At 29.6% G+C, this 26,748-nt stretch overlaps 1 protein-coding gene across 7 annotated transcripts in view; it reads left to right on the forward strand.

Moving 5' to 3' along the window:
• Nucleotides 1-26,748, forward strand: part of LOC130668593 (homeotic protein ultrabithorax) — a 639,564-nt gene that overhangs the window by 77,245 nt on the left and 535,571 nt on the right. For 5 of the 7 annotated variants that reach the window (XR_008990046.1, XR_008990044.1, XR_008990048.1 and 2 more), the window contains exon 3: nucleotides 11,667-11,710. The gene's annotated coding sequence lies outside the window, so the exon portion shown is untranslated. Of the gene's footprint in view, nucleotides 1-11,666; nucleotides 12,689-26,748 lie in introns of those variants that run through there. The other 2 variants (XR_008990049.1, XR_008990050.1) reach the window with 2 other exon arrangements.

A 26,748-nucleotide genomic window follows, 5' to 3' on the forward strand; every position in this document is an offset into this window, starting at 1 on the left:
AATATGTTATATAATTTACTACAACTAGAAGGCTTTTTGCGCGTTGACGCGCGGCCATTATTTTTACCTCTTGTAATATTTTGATAACTACCTTCCACGCTCTCCTCATGAAAAAGTTGTTATAAAAAATATTCATCAGGGATGCCTATAGTCCTATTAGCCTCTAATATGACCAACCATCCTCATAGCAACCGTTGCTATGACAGCAGTCTCCATAGCAACTGTTGCTATGGTATTATTCTTTGTCGCAACCGTTGTCATGACAACAGTTTCCCTAGTAACCGTTGCTATGACAGCAGTTTCCTTAGCAACCGTTGCTATGGAGACTGTTACCATAGCAACCGTTAATGTCGCAATAGTCTTCATAGTAACTGTTACCATGACGACTACAGCAACCGTTGCTATGGTATCATTCTCTGTAGTAACCATTGCCATGACAACGTTCTATCTAGCAACCGTTGCTATGGAGACTGTTACCATAGCAACCGTTGATGTCGTAACAATCTCTATAGTAACTGTTACCATGACGACTATAAGTCGTGGTATAAAACCAAAGTTTTTAGGATAGACTGGAGGCTTCTTAACTACACAGACTAGTAATTTTTTGGAACCAAGTGAATTAAAGTTTTCCTCACTAAAAGGTTATGACAAACATACGAGCAGTAATCATTACATAATATATTTAGTTGCTAGAACTACAATTAAAAGTTAGATACACATTGTAGTTCAATATTTACTGCAGGTATGTAATTCAATACTGGTTTCCATTATGTTTTCTTGATCGTGCCCGGTTGTAATCGTGAGTAATTTTAGTGACAATAATATAAAGAATTAGATAATTTAGGTTGTAGAAGAATATTATATTCACATGAAAAATGGTCACTTAAATTTTCTATTGCTGGTTATTTTTTTAATCACAGTGACTAGTAATACTTACTAGGGTTGTTATGAGTACTAGTTACTAGTTTAGTATGGACTCAAACTGTAACAATATTGACTGCACTAAAAAGATAAAGCAAATATACAAGACTATCAATATCAGAAAATAGTACACATAAATAAAGTCATAACTCTTAGTTTGGTTGTTGAAACTGCAGTTTTTTATGACAGTTATGTAGTTCGTACAAATAGAGTCGGAAAAATGATTATTATGTACTGTCATTTGATAGCATCTATAACATATGTACTGAGACAACAGTTTATTTCGTTGAATTGAATAGATGTATTTAAAACTATTGAGAAGAACTTATTTGATGCTAGTAAACTTTATTTGGTTAAAATAGATATTTAATCGAATCGAAGACTGTCGTCAATTTGACTGAAAATCATTTATGTGATTCAAAAAAAGCACTGCAGTCATTTTTCAAACACTATAACTGTTTAATTTTTGGCCGAGAATCTAAAACATTCTACTCTCTAAAAATGAATCAGTGAAATTCACTTCAAATTAGTGAATATTCACTGGGAACCAGCTATAAGTATACCACTGGTGGAATTAGTGGTATACTTATAGCTGTAGAAATAGTGACTAACCACTGATTCGCGAGAATTTCACTAATTCATTTTTAGAGAGTAAAGTATTTAAAAAATGACTGCAATGATTCAAATGGGAAATAAACCACTTGCATTATGCCCTTGGATTTAATGGGTTTTTCTTGTTAAAAGACAATTTTACATCGTTATAAGTTTATGAGCTTCACCAAATAACTGTTTGATCATCGCGGTGTTAAATTTAAGTATAACGGATCGGTGTTAAGTTGTTGAACTTTTTTTTACGACTTATTGGTCCAGCAAGACAACACCCTCTACAAAAGCTGCTATATCAGTGTCATATATACTAGTCTTATTGATGTTTGATTAAAAAAACATGAAAATATAATTCAGTGTAAAAGTCATTTTTATTGAACGATAAAATGAAATAAGTTTTTATACAAATGATTCCTAAAATAGTGACGTAAAATATATATTGCATCGATTTACGGAATTGGATGAGAAAAAAGTGACAATTTTATTTATCAACTTCGAAAAAATCAGTAGAAATGCAAACAATTTCAATTTTATAACAAAAAATAAATAAATTCGGGCGTATTGTAGAGAAGCAGAGAAGCTCTCCCGGTTTCGACCAGAGGTCGTATCGATCCGGCGCACAGAGGGGCGGCGAAGAACCACGAGAGGGTTAATGGTGTTGAAGCTGAGTGGAGAGAAACAGTCTCGTACCACAATGTCGGGTATTCCCTGGGCTGTTGAATCGATTCAACACGAGAGTGAGGTCTTGCGAAAAACCACCGAAAGTTTTACCCTCTGCGTACTTTAGCAAAGACTTTGCCGCCAAGTAACGTCAGTGTATAAAAATTGAATGGGTGGGATATGCAAATTTAGAGGCGTGTCAATCTGTCTGCTCGGTCCTGTTCTGCGGCTTCTAATATTGACCTTCATAATTTTTCATTCAGATCAGAAATTATTGTGCAGCTGCGTAGCAACAAACCCACGATCAGCTTAATTATATTCTATTATTTTCTCGGCATTCAATTTTTTACCTCGAATTGAACCTGTTCTGAATTCTTCGTTTTATTCGCGCGCTTTTTTGTATTTTCGTTTAAATTTTTTCACTTTACTCGTATTCTATTTTTTTCAGGCTTTTGAACTCTGAAACAAAAAAAATCAAGACAAAGTATTTTGAGAAAAAAAAAAAAAATTTTGTGGGTTTTTCAAATGGATATCAAGGATGAAAAAAAATTTTTTTTTGAAAAAATCGAAAATGGAGCTTGTAGGGAATTTATTCAAGTTTATTAAACTGCCCTTTAAATTACTGTGTGACCATTACTTACTGAGATATCAATAATCAAAGACAAAAGGCTCCTTTTTCATTTAAAGGCTGATATCTCAGCAGCAAATTGTCGTACAGAGGAACAAAAAAAAGCAAATTGTAGCTGAATAAATTTCCTAAACGAGCCATGAATTTGTTTTTCTGAAAAAATTTTTCCCGGCCCCGTAGACCTAAAAAACAAAACCAAAAAATTTAGAAAAATTTTGTCTCGACTTTTTTCTTATGATTCCGCAAAAACCGTGGCTCAAAAAAATATTTTGCTGGAAGATCTTGAAACTAGAGATTTCAAGCTTCAATTTGCTTTTTTTATTTTTTCGCAGCGATCATTTTTCACGAAAATACAGCCTTCCAAAAATCACTAAAAAATTTATAAAATTTTCTTGTTCCTTTAATTTTTTGGATAAGTGTATATTGAAGAAAAAATTTGCAAATTACATCAAACTCATAAATCTAGACTGTGGAAAAAAATTTTTTTGACGGGTCCATCATGCCCCAGATATTTTATATCACTTTGAAATGATAAATATATCAAATTTATGAAAATATGACGACTATTGAAAAAGTATTTTTTTGGAAAATTATTGGGGTGGTCCGTTTTGCCCCACTCTCCCCTATGTCACAAATTCCAAAAATTTTATTGGTATCGAATATTTTTTTTTTTTATACAAGTGAAATTGTAATTGAACAAAATCTTGATTAGAGGAAATTAAAAATTATCACGAGAACTTGAATAAATTTTACCCGGAAAATTTTAATTTTCCTGGAAAACTTTAAATGAAAATCATAAAAGTTTAAGTAATAAAAAATGTCATTTACTTCAGTAAGAAAAATTCAAGTTATAAAAAATTTTTCACGTTATGAAAAGTTGTTACAAAAAATGCGGTCCTTGAGAAAATTACAATTTGCGCCACGTAGAATATATATTGGCATATAAATAAGTTCTCAGAAAGAGAATCATATATTAATGAATAATTTAATAAATGGTTCAATATTTTATCGAGTTTCAGAAGGTTTCAAAAAACAAAAGAAAAAAAATCGGTCTATAAATGTCTAATAAGTTTATTTTCGATTGTTGATAGTAGCTTATCGATTATGTGGGCGCGGTGGGATCAGCCTTGAAAATTATATCGAAACCAAGTGAATTTAAATTTTAGCTTTTGAAAACTACATCTACATTGAAAAAACGGTTTTGTAAAAATTACAAAAAAAAAAACTGGAAAATTTATTGATAAAAGATCCCGTGTAAAAAAAAATGTTGAAAAAAGGTTAATAAAGTGTAGACTATTGTAAATTTTAAAACGTGATACGATGACGAACTTTTTTTGAATGTTTTTTAATCTTTCGAAAATTCAAAAGAAAAATCAATAAATATTCTAATATTATTAAGATATAAACGAAAAACGTTCGAAAATTGTTCGAAATCAGTTTTTTCTGAACGTATTTTGCACTGAAAAATGTTAATTTTTAGTATGAATTCAATTCTTTTTTTCTATGTCGGGGAGAGAGGGGCAAAGTGGGTCCTCCAAAAAATTTCGGATTTGATATTTTTTATTCTTTACACGTGTGATATTTGCAAATAACTATTAAACCAATTGTACTTTAATAACATAAAAGTCATTTTAATAGTCTGCTGCGATATAACTTTAAAACGTAATTTTCTTATCTTTAACTTTCTTAATAAATTATATTTAATCAACAGTTTTGGTGGTCTATTATAGCCCTCATTATATAAGAAATTTCGATAAGCTTATTATCCGTCCGAATTTATTGGCGTATAGAAAATTTTAAGGGCCCCACTTTTCCCCCATATTTTTTTTGAAATTTTGAAAATTTTAAGGGGCCCACTTTGCCCCCTCCTCCCTTACGATCTAAAAATAACTTGTTTTGTTCCGTAAACATTACATAAGCCAACTTACAGAAAAACTGCTGCAAATTTCAAACTTCGGTAATTTTTACACAGAAAAAAAGATTTCTTGGTGAAAAAAATTTTTACTCACCCCAAGAAAATTCTCATTTGCCCAAAGAAATTTTTCGCATTATGAATTTAAAATGAAGATTTACTTGAGGCAAAAAAAAAATTTCTTGAGCCAAGAAAAAAATTTTTGCGCCAAGAAATCTCTTCTCCTGTGTACAGAACTGTTTTTTCTGGTATTTTGAATCAAGAAAATATTTTTGAAGACAAACACTTTTGGGAATCAACTCAAGATTTTCTTGAGCCAAGAGAATTTGTCTTGTTCAGAGAAAATTTCTATTTGATCCGAGAAAATTGAGGTTTTCAAAACAATTTTCTTGATTCAAGAAAATTTTCCTTTAGTCGAGATTTTTTTTCCTGTGTACGAATATTGTGAATAATGTTAAAAATAATTTACAGATCAAAACTTGCACTTGTTCGTCTATATATATAAATATATATAGTTATCTATCTTTGATTATTATTCAAGCCAAAGTGATATTGCATTGGTAGATAGAACACGACTCATGCGAGGATATCCAGCGGGTATATTGCCTCAAAATGTATGTGCATCACCAGCAGACAGTCCGGACTCGGCATCTTCCTTCATAAAATAACGATCTGCACCCTCTACTTCGGTATCTCTTGTCTCCGTTCATTTTACCATCACGTTCGGTCTGTATCCAAGGAGTGGAGCCGAGCCATATCCGCGCATTCGTCCTTCAATCCCCTTGCCTCCTCTCGAATAATCCAATTTATACGTCGGATTATTCTAGGGACGTCGGCGGTAGGTTCGTCTCAGCTCTCACTGGGATCCCTGAAATTGCTGAGAATAAAAACAGGAGTTAGAGTGAGTGGGATAAAAATAAAGAGTCAACACGCAAAAAGGGGACGTAAGAGAGAATGGACGTTTTTCCAGTTTTGGTAAACATTGTCGATCGATTTCATAAATTCACTAAATTACTGTTCCTATATCGTCCACGTGATTTTGCTTTTTACTTTACTCGACTTATCAAATTGATATTTTAAGATAATAATTATTTGTATCTTAAATTTTTATAGGATACCTGTTTTTATATATATAAATATCATAGTATATTGGTGTGTATATTTGTTCGTTTAATTAAATTTCTTATCAGGCGTTTGGGGAAAAAAGTTTTTTAAAAAAATTAATGCAGAGTTTGTTTCCGTCATGGTTACTATTTATGTTTACTATGAAAATTTATACCGGCGCCAAGATTGGCACGCGTCAAGAATATACTTTTTAGATGGATATATTATTAATAATATTCTTCTATACATCTTTGTTTACAGCGTATCTGTTTTTGTCAAATATGACATTAGATTTCTCGCGGTGTTCGACTCACGAACTTCCGGAGAGAACGATCGTCGACGCATTTAATTATAGTTAATTGAAGTAAAGAAAATACTACATGTTGTTTGCTACAGCATAAAATAAATGAATAGTTAATAATAATTTTAACAATGATTGAACAGAAAATTTAAATAGACGGAGAGAAATTTACGGTAACAATTACAATAGTATGTGAATGTGTATGTGGTAGTTTTTTTAAAATGTTTATTATAGAAATTATGGTAAAATTACCATATATTATGGTAATTATTACCACTTATAATAGTAATGATTACTATGTCTTATGGTAATACTCACCATAGATTATGGTGAAAATTACTATAATATTACGGTAGAAGTTACAACAATATTACAGTAATGGTTACCGTAATTATTACCATAGATAACAGTAGTAATTACTATGTATTATGGTAATGCTTACCATACATTATGGTAAAAATTATTATAATATTACAGTAGAAGTTAGAACAATATTACAGTAATGGTTACCGTACTATCATACAAATCGTTACCAGACTACTAAAGTAACCATTACCATAAAATTATAGTAACTTACTATAAATTATGGGAATCGTTCCCATTTTACGATGGTAACATTTACCATAGCAGTAGGGGAATGATAAGTATGAGTATAATAACGATTACCGTGATAGTACGGTAACCATTAAATTACTATTATCGTAGTGATTTCGATGATATAGAGGATTTCTAAATGTTATGGTAATTGTTACTGTTTATTATGGTAATAGTTACCATCTACTATGGCAATAGTTATTATACACTGTAAAAAGAGCGATGTTAAAAATGAACTCATTTTAACTCCGCCCGGTGTTAAAGTGAAATTACATCGGTGTAGAAGACGTAATCCGGCGGTGTTAAAATACCAGTGTTAAACCAGTGTAAAAGTGGTTTAAACTGCGTCCGCTCAGAGTATTGAGCTTTGGAAAGCTTATAAAACGTAAAAAATATTTTGACACACACACACGCGCACACACGCACACACATATGCACACATTCCGAAAGTAAAATATTTTAACACCGGAAAATTTCTTTTAACACCGGCAAAGAATATTTACACCGGCGGCGGCGTTATTTTCACCACGCTTTTGGGGTTAAAATTTAACACCGCCAATTTTAACACCTACACCGCTTGGACTTACCCCGGTGATTTTTTACAGTGTACTATTATGGTAAAAATTGCTATACTATTATGATTATCATTACCATACACTGTAAGAAATCACCGGGGTAAGTCCAAGCGGTGTAGGTGTTAAAATTATCGGTGTTAAATTTACCCCCGAAAGCGGTGTGAAAATAACGCCGCCACCGGTGTAAATATTCTAGACCGGTGTTAAAATAACGCCACCACCGGAGTAAATATTCTAGACCGGTGTTAAAATAACGCCACCGCTGGTGTAGATATTCTTTATCGGTGTTAAAATAATTTACTTTGTGAATATTTTTACTTACTCGATCACTATACTTGTTAATAAATGATATTTTTTATTAATTTTCATAAAGAATTGACATTTTTTGTGTTTTATAATTTTTAAAGTTAATACTCCAAGCGGACGCAATTTACCCCGCTTTTACACCGGTATTACTCCGCTTTTACACCGGTTACCCCGCTTTTACGCCGGTTTTACTCCGCTTTTGCATCGGTTACCCCGATTTAACACCGGTATTTTTAACACCGGTGTAATACTCCTCCTACACCGGTGTAATTTCATTTTTACACCGGGCGGAGTTAAAACGAGTCCATTTTTAACACCGCCCTTTTTACAGTGTACTATTATGGTAGTGATTTCCATGATTCAGCGAATTTCAATATGGTAATTGTTATTGTTTATTAAAGTAATAGTTAGTATCTATTATGGTAATAGTCACTGCACTATTACTGTAGTAGTTACCATACTGTTATGGTAACTTTTACCAAATTATATAATAACTATTACCATTATAAATGGTAATAATTACCATAATATTTAGAAACTCCCCATATTATGGAAATCATTACCATAATAGTATGGTAACTATAATCATACGCACTTAGTAACCGTTCCAATGTGGATATAGAATTTTTTACTGTGCGACTGTGGAAACTATTCCCATGTATGGTAATTATTACCTTACGGTACCCAAACTTTTACCATAACTATAGTACTTGTTCCCTTAGTTATGGAAACTTTTTCCAGATATTACGGGCCTATGTCCCATAATTCCAAGTAATTATTACCATAACATGGGTTGATCCTTTGTAAAAGTACTAAGAACGGTTACCATAATCGTCTCTCCGTGTACAAATAAACGATTTAAAACCCCGATTGACAGTAATTTAAAATTCACAACTCAACTGAGCGATTTATTGCAAGAGTTTAATCAGATAATAATTTACAGCTGAGGTGATGGCGTTTAATTTTATTTTTATTTTCATTTCAAGAGATGGTTATCAAAATTCATGTGGCAAATTAACGGTCTGTAGAGCTCATTTTTTATCGTTTTGATTGCTCACTGAATTATAAATGATGGCAATTTCACATCGCAAATGACAATCGTAAAACATTAAAATCTTTGTTTACTTTTAGATAATTCCGCCATTAATTATAGTAAATTACCCAACTTTATTAATTAAATCTGTGTCATTTGATTTACAAGGACAAAAAAATATATTAAATAAAAGATGTGTCCATAAAAAACTCACAAACTTTGAGTTTAATTCATTTTAAACTGTCCCGTGTCGTTTCATTACATAAATTGTCATAATATAACACCCGAAGTTTTAACTTAAATACGCAGTTTCATTTACACAGACTATTTTTTAATGATTTTTATCTCAAAAAAAATTCTAAGATTTATTGTTCTTATTTTTAGTAAAATGAAATTTTTTTTCTGCACTAAAATTCCATAAAATTATTAACGTCTATTATTTTTAAAATTCAAACCGATAATTGGACAAAAAAAATTCTCAACTTATATATTAACATTAGTTTATATACTTGAATTATCAGATAAAAATATTGAAATTAGAGGATTTTGAGAAGAAAGACGCAGTTTCGATAAACTTGCAATCTTATTGGAGCTTCGATGGAACAGACGTTAAAGTTGTCTACCCGACTACAAGTCTTGTAAGCTATCGTTTTAACTGTGCCGCTGGCTATATATATATATATATGATCCTTTAAGCTTGACAATTTAAACTTGGCAGCCATCGCGCGTCGGAAGAAAAGTTGGTCGGCTTAAATGCAACAGGATAAAGGACGAATCAGACTCGGATATAAATTTTTCTTAAACTTGTATACACATATATATAAATATAGAAATATACCTCCATTTTTTTGCAGGAGTATACCGTCATATTAATTTATACTGAACCTTGGCATTTGATACCTTGTGCAAAGTCTTAATGTTTGTTGATGAAGTTTAATAGAAAATTTATTGACCATTTGAATGAAATTATAAATTATCGATGGAATTTACTGTAAAAAATTTGCGGAGTGAATTTTTTATTTATTCAATCCAGTGAATTTCACTTTGAAAGAGAGTTTTGGAAAATATTAATTATAAAAAACGCAGACTCAAATTGTAGAGGAAATCACGAAGCAATTTTCGGATACAAAGTGAGGTTAGGTCTGTTATATTTTGATATTTATATAGAGTATGGAAATAATTGCGAGCTCCCTCTACATAAATTCACGCGGAATAATTTTTAAAAATTCTAAGCAGCTGAAAATGAAAACTTTCGCGCTCATGATGTTAGAGAAATAGATTTTCCATTTTCCATCATTAATATAATTTCACTGAGTCACAAACTGTCACATGACTTACATCGAACATACCACGAAATAACATTTTACATTGTACCGAATTATAAAATATTCCCATAAAAACTATGTCATGATAACTATTAAATAATTTAATGTTTTTACTATGCATTATATGGAATTATAATTTAGTGAGTCACTAAAACATTTTATAAATTAAAAATACAATACGGTAATGCGCGTTTTCATCCCCCGACAAAAGATCCCCCGACAAAAGATCCCCCGACAAAATATCTCCGGACATAATATCCCCGACAAAATATCTTTTGATATAATTTTCACAATTTTCCTGGAAAACTAGCACTCTAAATAGGCAGTTACTTTTTATTTATAAATTATCACAATTTCCCTGAAAAACAAGCACCCAAATTAGTTATAAAACATTTAAATAAAAAAGAGAAATTTTGCGGCTAGGATATTTTGTCGGGGATATTTTGTCGGGGGATGAAAACGCGTGGAATCACACAATACGTTAGTCACAAAAATTAAGGGATATAAAACGAATTTCAAATTTTTGAGTGATTTTCAACATGCTGTAACTCAATGAAAAATGATCGTAGAGTAAAAACAAAAAAAGCAAATTGTAGCCTCGAGTTTCTAGTTTTCAGATCTGGACTTCAAATTATTCTATCATGCACAGTCCCGGAGTAATCCTAAGAAAACTAACGCAAAAATTTTCCAAATTTTTGCTCGTCTTCAAAAAAGTTTATGGGCTTTAATAAATTTTTTTTGATAATCTGACCTCATGACTCTTTTAGTAAATTTTATGCCCTTTAATTTGCCACCTTCAGAAAATCTCTACGATGATTCGGCGCTGAGTTATCATTGATCAAAGCAAAAAAGTCTATTTTGGCTTTGACAACCAATAACTCGGAACATATTTTGGTCGTACAGAGAATGGAAGTAGGGTTTTGAAAACCGCAAAACATTCTATATAAGACACAGTTAGTAGCTTTTGATGGAAAAATTTTTTTTGAAGCGATAATGTTGATTAAATGTATATTATTTGTTAATTATTAATACCTGAATTTAAGTGTTAAAACTCCGGATCAGAGTGAATGCGGATTGAAATAAAATCGCGTCATCGAAATCATCCCGCTCAAAAAAATCCCTATTCACTCCTTCTGCAGAGTAATTTTTTTTTAACTCCGGAATTGCGAGTGACAGAGCGAATTCGGATTTAAATAAAATGCGGATTCACTTCCGATTTTTTACAGTGTAGTAAAAATCCTTTACTTAAATACCGAAATTTTTTTTTATTACTGTAATGTTTGAAATTTAGTTTAATTGTAAATATTTAAAAAAATTTAAAAGAAAGCTATTTTGGTATCGAAGACTTTATCACGATTTAAAGAAAATTTACTAACCGTTAGAAGGCCGTTTCATAAAAAATTTACGATGAAAGAAACGACAAAAATGTTAGAAAAAAGAAACCCTTTATACAGTTTTACAGCCGCAATAAATGAGTGACTTTCTCCAACCCTTTTAAGCGGATACGAAATCTTAACTTTCTCTGAGAAACTTTCGGCGGTCAATTTCTAGCCCTTTTTTCTACTTGACTTTTTTATTACCCTCATTGCCTCATACCTAAAGCCTTCTCCGAGGATCATTTACTCAGGAATTTTCTTACTTATTCTTGTCAACTAAGCCTGCTTTATTTCACTCATCTTTTATTTTTTTTTTATTTTTCAGATTACTGCCATGCCAAACTATTACAGATGTCACACCCTGCAGAGGTGAGTTTAGTAAAAAGTAACATTAAATAATGGCACCGTTATGAAAAATATACATTATTAATATAGGGGAGGAAGGGGCAATACGGGTAGGGGGCAAAACGGGTCACCCCAAACTTTTATAAACGAGTTCGTTTTTTTACTGTTTTCAAAAAATTTTGTTTTTTCAACAAAATGGCATGAAACAAATTTGATTTTTTTTCTTATCAATTTACAATAAAAAAACTCAGAGAATTTTTTTTGAATGGCCCGTGTAAAAAAAAATTGTTAAGAAAAGGTCAAAAAAGTGTTGACTATTCTAAACTTCAAGACGTGACACAACGACGAACTTTTTTTGAACGCTTTTTAAACTTTTAAAAATTCAAGAGAAATATCAATAAATATCCTCACATTATTAAGATATGCTGAAACGAAAAACGTTCAGAAATAGTTCAAAATTATTTTTTTCTGAACGTATTTTGCACTGAAAAATGTTAATTTGTAGTATCATGTCAAATGTTTTTTTCTGTGTATTTTCAGAAGTTTGAAAATTGTTTAAAATAAGTTCGTCATTGTGTCAAGTTTTGAAGTTTAGAATAGTCAACACTTTTTTGACCTTTTTTCAACAATTTTTTTTTACACGGGGGCAGCTGAAAATTTTTTCTATTCACTTTGAATTAAAAAAAAAAATTTCACGTATTCGAGTCACCGAAAATTTACTATTTTCTTAAGTCCCCCCTTCCCCCTATATATTACATGTATATATGATTGGATTGAAAGAGATAAAAATTAATTTATTTCTCTATTCAATTATTTTTAAAATCGTGTCATGTTCAGCAATTTCGGATTTTTGAAACCAATTGATACTACAAAAAAAATTTTTATTTAATAAAAATGTATTTAGAAATAATTTTTATATAAGACATTAAATAAATTTTTATAAAACAATAAATTATATAATTTAAATAAAACATGATTTATTATTTCGAGTCAACACAGATTATTTTAATTGATAGTTAAAACACAGAATCGATTTTTTTACAACAATAATAATAATAATTAAATCCGACGAAGTCACTTGAGGCTGACGTTTATTTCGTTCCGACGTATGCGTATACACACGATTATTAAATATACTTGCGCAAAATAAAATTTATAGTTGAAGTCCGATCTATAAATCACAGACACAAATTTATATCTATGGAATATTTTTAGATAAATTTATTTTTGAATCTCTTTACGGCAAATTTTATTATAATGTAATTCTTATTTTAATACCGTAATATTTTTAATAAACACATCATTCAGCAAGAGATAAATTTGTAGGATACAAATAAATGTTTATTTCAGTATGAAAACATGCTGAGTACTCACGTGTTTGCAGTCGATATATAGGGGAGACTGGGGCACGACGGCCAATTTTGTGCCGCTAATTTTTTTTTTTTGCCTTTGAACCCCGGGTACAATTTGTATCGGTCTATCTCGAACTAATACCTCACAATATTCCCATAAAAAAAAAGTAACACAAGTGGTACCGTTTTCGGATATTTAGGGCCAGTTTTGGACACCAGAAAAATTTACAGAAAATTATTTGCAAAAAACACAACGACATAATTAATTTTAAAAATGTATAGAAAGATACGTTTATTATACTGTTTCAGTATAGATTTTAATTTATACTTTTTCATTAATTAACTAAAGCATTAAATGTCCAAAAATAAAGCAGTAACCAAAAATGGTACTTCTATCCAATATGTTCATGTAAAAAGTAACAGAATATGAAATTTCTGCAATCGAACATAAATTTGTATACTTTTAAATTTAATCTGCAAGATACCCACAAAAATTCGAATTTTTATTCATTGCTGCACCATAGCTGCACGATGCCTACACCATATAGCTGCAACACCGCGACACCACTGCCGTTTGGCGGAAAATCCCGTCGCAAGCTGAGTATTCACTTTCTCGACATGTCCGTACTACTACCGAAGTTTATCTGCATGCATTTTTTTTGCAAAATTAGGTCGTGCATTTATTTTGCAAAAATAGGGACATGCATTTATTTTCCAAAAACGGAGTCATGCATTTATTTTGCAAAAATAGGATCATACATTGATTTTGCAAAATATATTTTATGTTTTAAAGTATGGTTATTTACTGTTGTGCAGCTGTGGTGCAGTGATCGGTAAATTTTTTTGCTCATCACGGTCATGGTGCAGCAGTATTGCGGCAGTTATAAAAAATTCGAACTGTCACAGTCGCGATGCTGCGGCTATATTCTGTTTTTTCGGGTATGCCTTGGCCTCCTACACATTGACGTTACTATAATTCACTAAATTTTTTTTATTTTTTATTGAAAAAGACATAAAAATAATAGTATTTTTAGATCATAACACTAAGAATATACATCAAAAGGAATGCGTCTTTTGAACAACTGACATGTGACAAAAAATAACTCTGCAGCAATTTTTGTGAAGATCATTTCAAATCGTATTTTTTTCTAGTGATGTAATTCCGAAGTTTACCCTACACTATTTAATAATTTTATTTTTAAATATCAAGAAAATGAAGTATATTTACTTTTTGTGCCCATAACTCATTTTTCCAATAAAACATATGTTAATTTAAATTTGAAACCTTAATTTCCGCCGTTGTAGATTACCGAGCTTAAAAATATCACTTAGTTATTTTTAAATTTTTCTTCTTCAAGACACAATATTTTTAGTGCCACCATTTAAGACTGACAGTTTACAACCAATTAAAGTTTTTATTACACTCGTCTTAAGTGTGTCCTTTTAAAGCTCTTTTAAAGGAAGCTTTGAAACTCAGTACGTGCTGCTCAGTTAGAAAAATAAACCATTTTTTTTTGTAAAACATTGAATGCATTTCTTAGTAATTTTGGATCATGGAAATAAAAGAACTCTTTGTTTATTCCGTACACGAAATGTTTTTTTAAATTCCTAAGCTGCGAGTGACGAAGTAAATTTTGATTGAAATAAATACTGTATTCACCCTAAATCCGTTCCCGGCTGTACGGAGTACCATTGTTCAACACATTTTAGAACAGAAAAAAATATAAGCTGCATTAACAAATTCAAAAATATATAATACCAGAGTAAAAAATTTGATACACACGGAAAAAAAGGATTTTTTGGAGCAAGTAATATTTCTGCATTATGAATTGAAAATTAAAATTTTCTTAGGACTAGAAAAAATTTCGTACCCCCAGAAATTTTTTCTTGGCCACAAAAAAATTTGTGTAATTCTAAGAAAATTTCTGGACCAAGAAATTTAATCTCGCCCAAGAAAATTCATTTTTTTAACTTATGATGCATAAACTTCTTAGGATGAGGGAAAATATTTTGCAATAAGAAATCCTGTTTTTTGGTGCATCATTAAATTTCAAATATCAAATTAATTGAGCATTGACACTTAAACTGTCACCTATAGGTCACTATAGTGACTAATTAAATAGTGATCAAATATCAAAATATACACAGAAAATTAAATAATAGACACTACTATCTAGTTATGGTAAAATTTCTAGTGAATATTATCTAGATGATTGTATAAATCATCTAGATTGTAATATTCACCGTATTTATAATAAATGTTACGATCCTGTATGTTAACTAGAGTTAATTATTATTATTATTCTAAATAGTTACATTTACAATCCAGATGGTAACAGTTACCATCAGAAATTATAATAGTTACAAAGTTCAAAAAATACTAAATGTTAATAATGACCAAATTTTATTTATTACTCAGTACTTGAATGATTGTTATTTTGAATCGCATACTCAATCATTCAAAGATGTTGACAGAAGCTCTCTCGCTTGGAAATTTTTATTTTACGCTGATCTAGACGACTGTACGGTAATTTATTTCAAAATTTTGAACAATAAAATGTACATTACTAAATTATGGATTTAAATAGAAAATATTTGTTTACAATTTGAAAGTAAAATTAAAATAGGGCTAGTACGCCAATCAAGAGTTTATAATATAAATAATTTTAATATTTGTATTTTAACTGTTAAAAAATTGTCATTTTTTTGTAAAAATTTTCTAAATAAAACTTAAGTATGTTTGTCATCATATTTGTATTCGAAAATTTACAATTTTGCAGCAGTACTTGAAAATTAATGGATTTTCGATCAATTTTTTCATTGCAATCAATAATATTAATTACCATTCTGATAGTAACTGTTATGAAATTTATTGCAGAAGTTATCATTCAATAATTATTAATTCTATTAAAAAAAATTACAACACTAATTATTTTCGCATTGAAAAATGTTCCAATCATTCTAAATGATTCGAATTAAAAATTTAGCATAATAAACACAATTACTTAATTTTCTGAGTGTATTTAATCACACAAAAAAATTTTAATTAATCAAAATATAACGAGATCTTATAAATTATCATTGAGTTTCAAATTTTGTAAGTTTTAGTTAAATGTTTCATTAAAACTTCTTTTTTATCGCGAAAACTATTGAATAAGTTAATAAAAAGGCTAATTTAAGTGTGTAGATCAAATCGCATTTGACATAACGAGTAGTTTACGACTGGTGATTATCAGCAGCACTCAAGTTTTTAAATTTAAATAAAGAAATTGGTATTCCAATAAATAATTGTCAATTATTAGCAAGTTTTCGTTGGCGAGATATTTTAAGACATCTCAGAATGGCACTAGGTTCTTTTTTGGTAAAAAATTGATAATAATGATGCCACCAAGTGCGAAAGTAACTAAAGTTTAGATTAAACTTTTCAATTAGCTGTTACGTATAATAAAAAAAGACAAATGTATGACAGTCATATTGATTACGACTTCATCGGTGTGTATTTTGCTGGCAATTATTGACTTTTTTTTATGTAATATCAACATTATTCAACTTAAAATTCAAAATGATCGTTGATTATGAATCAGTCAAAAATTACAAGTCATATTATCATATTTATTTTTTTTGATTTACAATATTTTTACCCGAAATTATTTTTTCACGTCATAACGGTAAAAATATACATGTGTAGCCTTCAAATTTATGTTATTTATTGATAAATAATATCATATATATTTTAATCCATGCAAATATCAGTCATTATTTCATTGATTTGATAAAAAATTTTACATTTTTTTTTCAAAAAATTACAGCCTTTGATAAAATGAAGAATATTCGAGAATTAAATTTATTTTGATTGTTTAGAAAATATTTTTTGAAATTAATTGAAATGTAAGATGAATCATTTACATTTGAAGACTAACTTTCTAATATTTTTTGTCATTATACAAATATATATACTCTTACAACCTATATATAGAAAATATGTCTTTTACTGCTTGTCGATGCATGGAAAAAATAGTCTACTAAAAATTGAAAAAAAAAAACTGCATAAATTTATAAATGTTATTACAAATAACGAAATGTAACACTAGCAGATAAAATTATGAAAAAATTCATATTTTTTGATAGTTCATGTAAAATCATGATACTGAAGTTAACCGACGTCTGATAATTTTTAGATGTTTTTTAAAGCAATAGATTATAAAAGAAAAAATATTTGAAAAAATTGCACTTATAGTTTTTTTAATTCACTACATGTGCATATTTTTAGATTTTGTTTTTTTCGTAAATAATCAGTTGAAAATAAATTCGAAAATTGTTAAGTATCTGTGAACTTCAGGATCATGTAAAATCAACGTACTCTCTAAGTCTGAAACAGTGAAAATCACTGAAAAGTAGTGTATATACACTGTTTCAGATTTAGAGAGTAAGTATGATGTTGTCGTTACAGAGTAGTTTTATAATTTTTTTTTATAGACGATCAAAAACAGGCTAAAAGTTTAATAGACAGAAAAATTCGAATTTTAATATAGAGGTGACCAAAGCAGACTAAAAATGATTGATGACAGTCTAATGAGGAGTAGTACAGTCAAAACTTAAGTAATTTCCCATGTTAATTGCATACAAACAGAAACCAAAATTGAATAAAAATAACAAACTTTTGATTTGGTTCAAAATAGATCAAATCATTCGGTCCGGGTGGGTTTAATTAAAAAATAGATCATTGCATTAATAACACTTTTGATCATTTGGAAAGTGGTTTAAATTTAAAGTAGATGATTTTGGGGTGAAGGAAATTGATACCAATTGATACCAATTTGAACTTGACAATTGGAACTTTGGTAATTTGACCTTTGGTAATTTGACCTTTGATAATTTGACCTTTGGTAAATTTGAACTTTTATGAATGAAACATGAAAAACATGAAAGAACTAATTGTATAAAAAAAAACTATTTTTGATGAAAGAAATACTAAATTATTCAAAGTTCAAATTTCCAAGTTCAAAGTGGAACTTTATTTTGGTTTCATACAACACTTGTGTATTGACTGCTTATTCATCCGCCTCTGACTTGCGACGCCAAACTATAGAACTTTAAGAAGTTCCTTAATGAAAAATCGATGAAAACGGCATTGTCAATGAAAATGTAAGCCTAGATATCGATCTTATCAAATTTATTGATGCTTTTTCTTATTATTATCCAGTTTGCTTATAATTATGTAAAAAATAGCTAAAGCTTTGAAATAGTAGACTTTTTCAGTTTATGACTCACGAGGTGGAAGGAAACTATGTATTGTGGTGTTTTCATCAACTATCATCGGAAATTTTGAAGTAAAATCTTGGTAAAATGAGATAGCTGAGCAAAGTGGTACCACTGAACATTTTCCCCCTACTCAGGGAAATCACAACAATGTCTTCCCTATATCCTGAGAAATTTTTTTGATAAGAAGCCATTAGGAAACATAAAACTATTTTCTTTTAACTTCCACTTATTTAACAGATAAAATTAAATGAAAATTTACGTACACACATAAATCTGTGGTCATAGATTATGAAAATTTGAAAAATTCTTTCCACTTAAACATCGATTTCCACTCATATGTTTTTTTAAATTTCATTACCATGATATTTTCATTTTCTTTTCAAATTTTTAATTTGAGCAAAAACTCAAAACCATGCACAGAAAAAAAGATTTCTTGAAGAATTTTTTTCACGCCCCTAAAATTTTTATTTCCCCTTCATGACGCAAAAAATTTCTTCCACAAAAAATCATTTCTTTTTGTGTCCAAAAGATTCTTGATTTCCGAAAATTCTGTTTTGAAACTTCAAAAATTTACTAGACATCAATTTCTGATACCGGAAATACTAATGCTGCTCAATATTGAATTCCGTCATTCATTGACGTCAAACAATAAATTTTTTCTCAAATCGATACCCAAAATTCATATAATTTTGATCAGATCCGTATCTTTCTAGTAAAATGGTAATTTTTTTTTTTCAAATTTATGTTGTTCGATGGACATTATATAAAAAATAAGTAGGATACAAGTGAGTTAAATATTACAATCTTGATTTTTCTCCAGCATTTAACTTAAGAATGCCCGCACTTATATATTTTTTTCTTGTAAAACAAAACTTCTGTGACATAGACGATCTTAACAAGTCATCAATTTTCTGTTGCGATACCATTTTTTTTTCTTTATAAATGCGGCCCTACGATAGAGCCAGACATTTTCCGAGCTCAGTGTAACTTAACGAAGATTCAAAGATATGGAAAAATGCCAACGAGAGACCACCTAGTTTACGGAAGTAGTAAAATATATAACGGCATATATTAATAACCGTTATCTCACATGTTTCTCGTGAGTGTCTTTATCTATGGATATGCACCAGGTTTAATTTTTAGCGAGTGAGAAGAGAAAATGATACAGTGAATAGAGTGGGAGACCCGGTTTCCATTCTCCAGTTAAGTTTCATCTCATCGCGGTCGCAGCATCTCATGATGGCTGACGGAGCAACTCCACCCATTTAATTCTGCAAGTGTGCTCTTCTTCTTCTTGCACTTTCGCAATCATGGCACTCTCTTGTGCTCTGTCTTGCTCACTCTCACAGAAAACCGCAACCCAAAAGGACTGACCCAACTAAACCCTTATTAAAGCTCCCTTTTACAAGCGGCCATGTTGCCTACGGGGTTGGGCCACCAAAAGAGTCCGTCTCATTGGCTGGAAGAGATATTTTATCATCTCACTTTCTCATACACTTGCTGCTAACTACAGTCGCTTTTCTCTTTCTCATACTCTCTTTGGATCTTAGCAGCTACGACCTGCTGTCTTTACACCTAGTACTGGTACAACTACAGGCTCCTAAATTGTATCCGCGCATGATCCCCGCCAGACCGAAGTGTTTAAATTTTGCTGGGCTTATCTTATATTCGCTAATAACTTTCATGGTAATCTAATGTGTATAGATCGGGGGACATTTGAATAAATTCGGGACATATTTTTTGTATTCATAAATTGGAAATACGCGATATTTATGGATATATTCTGTAATTATTAAAATAAAGGGGGGATGGTATATTTTGGGGAGGATCAATACAGAAAAAATGATTTGGAAAATTTACAGAACTATTTTTTCCATGAAAATTTCTTTGTGTTGAAAATGAAAAAACTTAATATTAGACAATGTTTCGATCACTATTTCATCATTTTTATTCATAGCAAACAATTACATGCATTGTGAACTTAAAAAATGCTGCAGAAGGCTTAAACTGTAAAACGATCCCATTCATTTTGACCCCCGGATAAAATTTCCAAGTAAAAATATAGTTCTATTAATATATCTTACAACACTGATAGAAAGATTTCTTAGCATTTAAAAATATTTCTTAGTATTTAAGAAATCATTTCTTACTATTTAAGAAATGGTTCCTTATTAGTAAAGGAATCATGTCTGAAAAAATGATTTCTTAACTACCGTGTAAAAAAAATTCTTTCCAAAAAGATTCCAAAAAAGTTCCGCATGTGGAACTTCTAAAAATGAGACGGATTAGAACTTCGAATGGAACTTTTTTGGAACGTTAGTAATTTTGATGGTAAAAAAAAGTTTTTATGAACAAATTTAGAGTAAAAAAAGGACATTTTTGGAACTTTTTTGGAATTTCATGTAGACATTCCAAAAATGTTCCAGAATTACCAATTTTGCCTTTTTTATGGACTAAAAAAGGCATTCCAAAACATTCCAAAATCACTACTTCTGCATCTTTTGTAGACTAAAAAAAAAAAAAGACGTTTCAGAAACATGCCAAAATAGTTCAAAAATCACTACTTTGGAATTTTTTATAGAACAAAGAAAAACGTCCATAAAATATTCCAAAAAATTTCCAAGAACGTCCTTGTTTGACTCAAAATTTGCTCATAGAAACTTTTTTTTACCATTAAAATTATTAACGTTTCAAAAAAGTTTCATTCGAAGTTCTAATCTGTCTCATGTTTAGAAGGTCCACATGCGGAACTTTTTTGGAATCTTGTTGGAACGAGTTTTTTTATACAGTGCGCACTGTTTACTAGTGAAAAGTATGTTAGTAATTCAAATAATGGTATACTTTTCACTGGCGATAAGTGACTATTCACTGCCAAATAGTGATTGTCACTAATTTGATTATAGAAAGTATCCAGTTTTTAAGGTCCTTCTCAACTATAGTTTTGAAATTTTATTAAAAAGACATAAATTTTAACATCTTATGTTATTAATCTAGCTCATAAACTTTAAGAAAAAGACGAATTCGATGACACGCGTGTTTTCAGAGTGATCTTACTTTTTGTTTTGATGCAGTCTTTGAAAATTCATATCATTATCAAAGAAAGTAATAATTGGTTCAAAAAAATTTATGAATACTGACTTATCAAAATTTTTTTTAATATCTATATTGACTATTAAACTGTCAGTCTACATCCTAGACCATCTGCTGACCACGTGTATGAAGAAAAAAATTAACTAATTAATAATGTCTGGTCATTATATTTGGGGGCTGACGATATTACTCTGCTAGATAAAGTTACTTGTTGTATAATAAGTCGATTGTTGATAAGATAATTTTAATAAATATGTAAAATTACATTTTTTTTAATTACTATAGAAATGCTTCTAGTAGAAATACCCGAGGTATTCTAATTTAAATGCAGATACTAATTAGTGAAATCGACAATCGTTAGAAATCGCGCTGCGTATGTTAATAAGCATAAATCTACACAAGCTTCATAAATTATATAAATATAGATATGTAGATAATTCAAAAATAAACATATGAAACATTTCAAAATTATCCAGTATCGTTAAAAATAGGGTGGGGGGAGGGGGGTAAGTGGGAATTTTTTTTTAGTACTTATATGATTCAAATGAACAATAAATTATTTAAATATGAACTATTTCATATCATTCATAGAAATCATGCGGAATTTTTCCAAATTATTGGGCCTCTATTTATTTTCCTACTTCATATAAACATGAGAAATGGGATAAAATTTCGAAGACAGTGCATATAAATTTTTGTTGACCGTTTGTTTATTTGTATAAAGAAAAAAAAAACATTACCATTGATTTAAACTATTCTCTCATATTTATCAGTTGCAAGACATTTCAAAGATTTTATAGAAAAAATATCCAGAGAAAACTTTTAATAAAATAAAAATAAATTTTTTTTATGTTTACGGTTTAAATGGACTTTAAAATTGTGATGTTGTCTACACGTCGATGTAAAGTTTGGATTTTATGTCACTATAAACTTGGTTTAAGTGATATTTATAAGGCCAATCATGTTTATTTAGTATTATTTTAGTGTGATCTCAATTGTTTTAGGATTATTAATAGTGATTTTATTACAAATTGAGAAGAAAAAAGTAAATAAAATAAAGGCTTATTAATACTCGACTTGTAATCAGTACATCAAATAATACCTTCTACATTTACTGCGATAAATTTTAGCAGATAAATCGGTCTCTAAATCTAGAGCACATCTCAAACGCGAAGCGTCAGAGCGTACCCGCTTCGCGATCGAGGTAGTGCTCTATTATCACTAGAAAAGGAAATCACGATCCATTCACAGGGAGAAATTATTTTTGATTGAATTGTTATGGTGTCGTAGTAAAGCCGGACCATATTGACCACCATACGGAAATTGAAATAAATACATGCAAATTTTACTACACGACCACAGTAAAATTTATGATGGTTACAGTAATTTATGGATAACCATTGGAAATTTTGCTGTGGCCATAATAATCTTTGCTATGTTTTCATTCCAATTTCCGAAAAGTAGCCAAAATGGTCTGGTTTTACTGTGACACCATAGCGTTTCAAACGAGAGTAATTTCTCCTTGTAGACTATTATTAACTGCGTCGCGAAAACAACTAAAATTTGACTTTTCTAAGTTAAATTTAAATCAACTAAACCATAACCAAATCAAATTTGATTTTTTGTGACTTGAATAAGATACTAAGTGGGTCCATTTAGCCATAAGTGAGTCAAAACTAAATGAGTTTTTCATTAATTTTTGACTCGGTTTCGGATAAGTTGAATTACTTGGGGTCCATTTAAGCCAAAAAAGTCAAATTTGACTAGGTTTTGACTTAGTTGACTAAAATTTACATGGAAAAAAATAAACAGTAAATGCAACATGAGAAAATCATGTGGCAGCAACATGATTTGTCATGTTTCGGCTACATGACAATCATGTTGCGGTAGCATGAGAAAAATCATGTGGTAGCAACATGATTTTCATGTAGCCTTAATAGCATAAAATTAAGCTGCAACAACTAAATATTTATGCTTCAGAAAAATTATTTATTATCAAGCAACAATCAAGCAAAAAATCGATTTTTTGAAAATCCTGATTACCTCTAACCCTTTGAGCAAAAATATCATTTACAAATGATTTAATTTGATAATTTACTTTAATTTTCTTCTGCAATATTATAAGTCCGAAAAAATCTAGTCGCTTGATAATAAATAATTTTTCTGAAGCATAAATATTTAGTTGTTGCAGCTTAATTTAATGCTATTAAGGCTACATGAAAATCATGTTGCTGCCACATGATTTTCTCATGTTACCGCAACATGATTATCATGTAGCCGAAACATGACAAATCATGTGGATGCAACATGATTTTCTCATGTTTATTAACCAAGACTGCATCATGTTGCATTTACTATTTATTTTTTTCCGTGTAAGTCGAAAAATTCAAATTTAAGTTGTTTTCGACATGTAATCACTTTCAAATCATGATGGAAGTTTTCTAAGTGTCATAAAAATGATAGAAATCGATTAAAGAATCGAAATATTTGTTTAGTAAAACAATTTCCCAGTCGTAAGCAGTATGGATCCAAAAATCAATTGCTCAAGAAATGTAACAATCGATTGCATACGTGAGTCCCAAAATTCAAACTTTCAATCACATAATCCGAAAATTACATTAAGCAAATAGCTTTCAATTATGACAAGAATTAGTTAAATCGATAGATTTATTCGAGAGTGATCTTGGAAAAATTTTATCCACACTCACGCTAGTTCTCTGGGTCTCTTAGCTTATAGCTTTTTAGTAAGAATGTGATTATAAATTTTTTGAACTGATATTACAAGCAAATAATTCATATTTCGGATAGTTTGAGAAGTAGATTAAAAAATTTACTTACTTGGACTTTAGATTCTTGTCACTTATTTCGACTCTATTCTTAGGTGATTCGAGTTTGCGAGATAAAAAAAAACTGACCAACTCTTTGACTGTACGGGTAAAGAGAAATTTTCATCCCTTCCCACCTCTCTTAGATTATGGGAAAACTCTTTCAGTAACTTTCGAAACTGAGGAGTCCTTTTTTTATTACTCTTGCAACTTTCACCAACCCTTTTAAAATCATAAATATCTTCGTTGAGACCGTGAGTACCAGGCAGTTAACTCTAAGCTGTAAATTACTACAATAGAATTACGCTGTACGCTAGAACTATACTGAGAAAATTTTTTTTCTAAATTTACACTTATAAATATTTATACGAATATCGATCAATATTCGGGGGAAAAAATTAGATCTACGCCTGAAATTCTTTACAGATTTAATTCTTTCGTTATTTAGATTTATGTCCGGCAAAAAAACTTTCGCCCACGAATATTTTGTGCGATTAGGAAGGAAAGCGCAAATTTTCCTGGTTTAAGAGGAAAATTTTTTGATGAAAAAATTCGCGGGTCATGAAAATAATTTTTATGGTGAGGATTCCTTTTCTTTGGGAGTAATTTTGTAGATCTGCCTAGATTAATGCAAATTATCGAACAGGATAAATTTAAAATTTCCATTTTTTGAGTTTTTGAGGCCTTATAAAAGATAATTTTAAATCTACATACATCAGAGTAGATCATAAAAGGAAAATTGAAATGTAGGTTGAAAATTTTTAAAATTAGATCAATACAGAAAAAATAAATTTCTTGACGCAAGAAATTTTTGGCATTATGAATTGAAAACAAAAATTTTTTTAGGGCGAGAAAAAATTTTCTTGGTCAAGAAATTCTTTTTGATCTAAAAAGGAGTTATCAGTAGAACTAAATTTTTTTTTTGCAGCTCGATGGAAATCTTATAAACTATTGACGATTACTAATTACAGGGAATAAATATAATTTACACTAAAAAATTCACTCCTATTATGCTATTTGAATATTAAACTTTTAATTCGATAAGTTAAAATTCTGAAAATATGATACTTTTTATCCGATAACACCTTAAAGCTTTTTCTCAATGTAAATCCAAGTACTTTATTTCCTTTATAAAAATTTTAGAGACTGAAGTGTTTTAGTTTCCTTTAAAAGGTTCAAAAAATTTATGCGTTGAAGGAAAGACTGCAATATTTTGAATAAAAGACACTAGAAATAAATGAAAATCTTTACATTAAGCTTCGGAATTTCGAGGTGAACTTAAAAAATTTTTATGATTAAGCATTTTTTTTTTTTTCATAAATAAGATTAGAAAAAATTAATGTTTTTTTTTAGTATCGTCTACTGATAAGGAAAAGTGTGACAAAATGGGCCCCTGCGTGCAAAATGGGCTTACATTCGATTACATATAAGCCCTTTTTTCAAGCGGCCCATTTTACCCCACTCTCCCCTATAAGAAAAATGGCAAATAGTAAAAACATTTATGCGGCTAAAATGAAATTAAATTATCAAATTTTTTAGTCAGTCTCAGAAACTTTAATCTAATCGGGGTAAATTGGACCACCTATTAAAAGAATTTTTAGATTTTTTTGTTACTCAAAAATTGGGTCCAGAAAAAGAAGGATTTCCGGTACAAAAAATTTTTACTCGTCCCAAGAAATTTTTTCATTATGAATTGAAAACAAAAATTTTCTTGGGGCGAAAAAAATTTTTTGAGGCATGAAATCTTTTTTTCTCTGTATATAAAATTCTATGTCGGCTATTGATTATATGTATAAAAAAAAAAACTTATTTATGTCATATATTATTTTTTTGGGCTTTCAAACTAAAATTACTCATGATAATTTTCAAAAATTTAAATTCTATGAATTACCATAAAACTTTTCCATTTTTTTATAAAATACGTAACCCAGATTGACACAAAACCATAAATTATTTAAAAATAACCAGCATTTATAAATACGTCACATATTTTTTTAATGAAAAAAAGTTTTTATTTATAAATAAACACAAATTTTCATATTTTCTTTTAAAATGAAAATTTATTACTCAAACATTCAATAGATTTTACAAAAATTTTATCTACTCAGCTGTCACTGTTTATTATTCTTTAAATAAAAGTGTTACATTAATTGATAAATTATAATTTACATAAAAAAATTTTTTTACAGACAGTAATTCTATTTTTAAAATTTTTTTAAAAATATTTACGCCCTGATATATTAGTCATCAATTATTCTATTACACAAATAAATTTAATAACACAAAATATCTCATCGCAAAAGTACAAAGTTCTTGTTATCTTATCTATCTTATCTTATCTAACATTTCTATAAATATCAGACATTTAAAAATATATGCGTGGCTGAGTCTTATCTTGAAAGTGCTCACATTAATTTTATTTTAATTACTCATATATTTAATGATCAATTATTTTATTTTTTAATTCATCACTTGATTAAATCATCAAAAACAATTTCATTCAGTCCACGCAGAAAAAAAGACTTCTTGACAC

Source organism: Microplitis mediator, chromosome 5, assembly GCF_029852145.1.
Source record: "Microplitis mediator isolate UGA2020A chromosome 5, iyMicMedi2.1, whole genome shotgun sequence".
Classification (NCBI taxonomy): Eukaryota; Metazoa; Arthropoda; class Insecta; order Hymenoptera; family Braconidae; genus Microplitis; species Microplitis mediator.